The sequence below is a fragment of the Silene latifolia genome, chromosome 5, assembly GCF_048544455.1.
Source record: "Silene latifolia isolate original U9 population chromosome 5, ASM4854445v1, whole genome shotgun sequence".
NCBI classification, from domain to species: Eukaryota; Viridiplantae; Streptophyta; class Magnoliopsida; order Caryophyllales; family Caryophyllaceae; genus Silene; species Silene latifolia.
Genome location: NC_133530.1, coordinates 56,107,589 through 56,110,319, shown reverse-complemented (window position 1 = coordinate 56,110,319; position 2,731 = coordinate 56,107,589). Strand labels below are relative to the sequence as shown.

The 2,731-nt window shown below is 39.5% G+C and overlaps 1 non-coding gene across 1 annotated transcript; it reads left to right on the top strand.

The window, feature by feature from the left end:
- The first annotated feature begins 789 nt into the window (after positions 1-789).
- On the top strand, positions 790-896 carry LOC141658290 (small nucleolar RNA R71). The gene has a single exon (XR_012549184.1). It is a non-coding gene; the product is annotated as a small nucleolar RNA R71 (small nucleolar RNA).
- The last annotated feature ends 1,835 nt before the right edge of the window (positions 897-2,731 follow it).

Sequence of the window (2,731 nt, the reverse complement as noted above, 5' to 3'; positions counted from 1 at the left end):
CGCATTGGCCGTGTCATGTGGCTTCTCAGGCTGTGACGACAATGTACCTAGTTGTCTACTTGAAGTGGATAGTTGGGCAATTTGATTGTCCAATATCTTGTTATGCGCCATTAAATGAGTGATAAGTGCCTCTTGCTTTTGTGAGGCTGCCATCTGTTGCTGTAGCATGGCCTTTATGTCAGACATGTCATTATTGTGATGTTGTTGACCTCCTTAATTGTTCCTCTGATAACCACCCTGTGGTTGATTTCCACGATTCTGAGAATGTTGTATGTCTGACTCGGACTTTGTGGCAGTAGTGGAGTTGGGTTTAGAACATTCTGACTCCGATAAGAGTAATTAGGATGCTCCCTAGTCCACTCATTATAGAAATTGGAGTATGGTGTACCTTGTTTGAAGGACCGAAAGGCATGGACCTGCTCCAGGGGACTCATATATTCGGCTGCATCATGTCCGACAATACCACATCGCTCACAAGGGACTTCCTGTTGGGTCATGGCATGAACTGTCTGCTGGTTTCCCAAAGACTGGGCTATCTTTAGTTCGGTAATCTGAGCAGTTAATGCCTCTAACTGAGCTGCAACAGCTCCATCGGATGAACTTCCCCCTCTCGTACTACCTCTAGGGTTCCCATATTTAGCAGTATGGGTAGCTATTTGGTCAATTAGTTTCTAGGCATTGTTATCATTCGCGTTGTCCTGGAATCTCCCGTTAGCTGAAGAATCAAGTAGTGCGCGATGGTCATCATATAGTCCATTGTAAAACTGGTTGCAGAGAAACCACTTCTCAAACCCATGGTGAGGGACTAAACGAACCGGTCTCTTAAAACGAACCCATGCCTCATTTAAGTCCTCAGCAGGACCTTGTTTGAAACTAGTGATTTGATTTCTCAAGGCATTTGTCTTCTGGGGCGGAAAATATCTCTTGTAAAAGGCAAGAGCTAAGCTGTTCCAGTCGGTAACCCCCTGATCCGCCATGTCTAAATCACGCAGCCACACTGCAGCACCGTCTCGCAGAGAGAATGGGAAGAGCACTTGTTTTACTTGGTCCTGGGTCACCCCGACAGTCAAGGATATGGAGCAGCAGTAAGTAACGAATCTCTCCATATGTGTAGCAGGGTCTTTCGTAGCCCCCCATCCAAACAGATTTCTTTCTACCAAGTTAATGTAGGATGGCCTTATCTCGAAAGTCCCATTATCTGTTGTAGGGAGTTTGAATCCTTTATGAATGGATTCAAGGGTAGGTTCTGAGTGACTTGCTAAAGTAGGCATGATTGTAGTAGCTGCAGAAGTAGAAGTGTCTTCTTCAAAAGACTGATTTTCTGCAATAAAACTGGCGTAAGCGGCGTCAAGCGTACTCAAGTCTTCTGCTTGGCGGACTTCCCTCCAAAAATTTCGTCTAGATCGAAAAGTCTTTTCTGGTTCAGAGTCGTATGGCAGGATGATGTGACCATAATTAGCGCATATTTAGCCCCCGAATTAGCCTTGTTCCCATGCTTTTTAGTGCATATTTGGGTCATTTATTATCTTTAGTTCTTTGTTTTGCATATTCTTTGAGATTTTGATCCCTTGGTAGGAAAGGAGTAAGAATCTTGCATTTTCATGGCAAAACGAGACTAAATTGATCGAACCAATGACCAAGCATCAAGGAGAGACAAGATTAGAAGGCCTTTGTACATATTATAGTAGAAGAGCAATGTTGAGAAAGGATCCTTGAGTCCCCAAGGAAATCCCCAAGGATTTTATGAAGAAAAGGGAAGAAAAGAAGAAGAAATGCTGCTGAGGAACAATCCGTGCGGATTGTCTACAATCCGGCCGTCCTCCACATGCACTGTAACACCCCGTAAATTTGGACCGTTATTATATTTTAAAAGTAATATTTTGAATCAACTTTAATTTAATATTAATTTATTTGAAATAATAATAATTCGATAAAATATAATTTTATTCTATTTTGAAGTAATATAATTATTTTTGATAGTTTGGAAATGTTTAAAAGTAATTTAAACTATATTTGAACCTTTTCTTTAATAAAAGGTTATTTCGATGAAAAGTCGTAAACATGGGATTTTCTATTTCTTACGGTCGTTGGGTAAATGAGTTAGGATATAGGGCATAGGGGTACTTAATTTTCTAGTAAACTCGTGTTTAAAAACTTTAGCGTTTTCGAAAATCGCGTTTGACGAATAATTTGAATTTCCGTCAAAACGAATCAAAACCGAGTAAAAAAAAAATAGACCCTAACCCCCCCCCATGAGGCATTCGGCCTTCCCATTTCTTCCTAGGGTTTCCTTTGTTCTTGTTTTGTTCCTCTTGACCGAAAATCCACAAAAAAATCAAATAAACTTACAATCGTAATTTCATCATAACTTCTTTGTTTCCAGTCCGATTTTCGCAAAATTTATATTTTCGGAATCCTCTCTTCAAGATCTACATCCTAGTATGTTTTAATTTCAGTTTTCATTATGTCGATTTAAGATGATTTTGGGCATAATTTCGGTTTTAGTAATTATTGTTGTGTTTTTGTTGTTTTTAATAGGTGAAGATTATGAGGATGATATAGGGGACTCCTATATAGTAGAGGATGATGGGTAGCTACTGTTTTTAGGGTTTTCTCAAGGGTTATTTGCCTTTTTCTAGCTTAAGGTAACTATTCCGAGTTACTCGACGATATATGTCACATTTTTTTGTGTGTTGGATGTTTATGTGGTTGTTAATATGTTAAATTTATT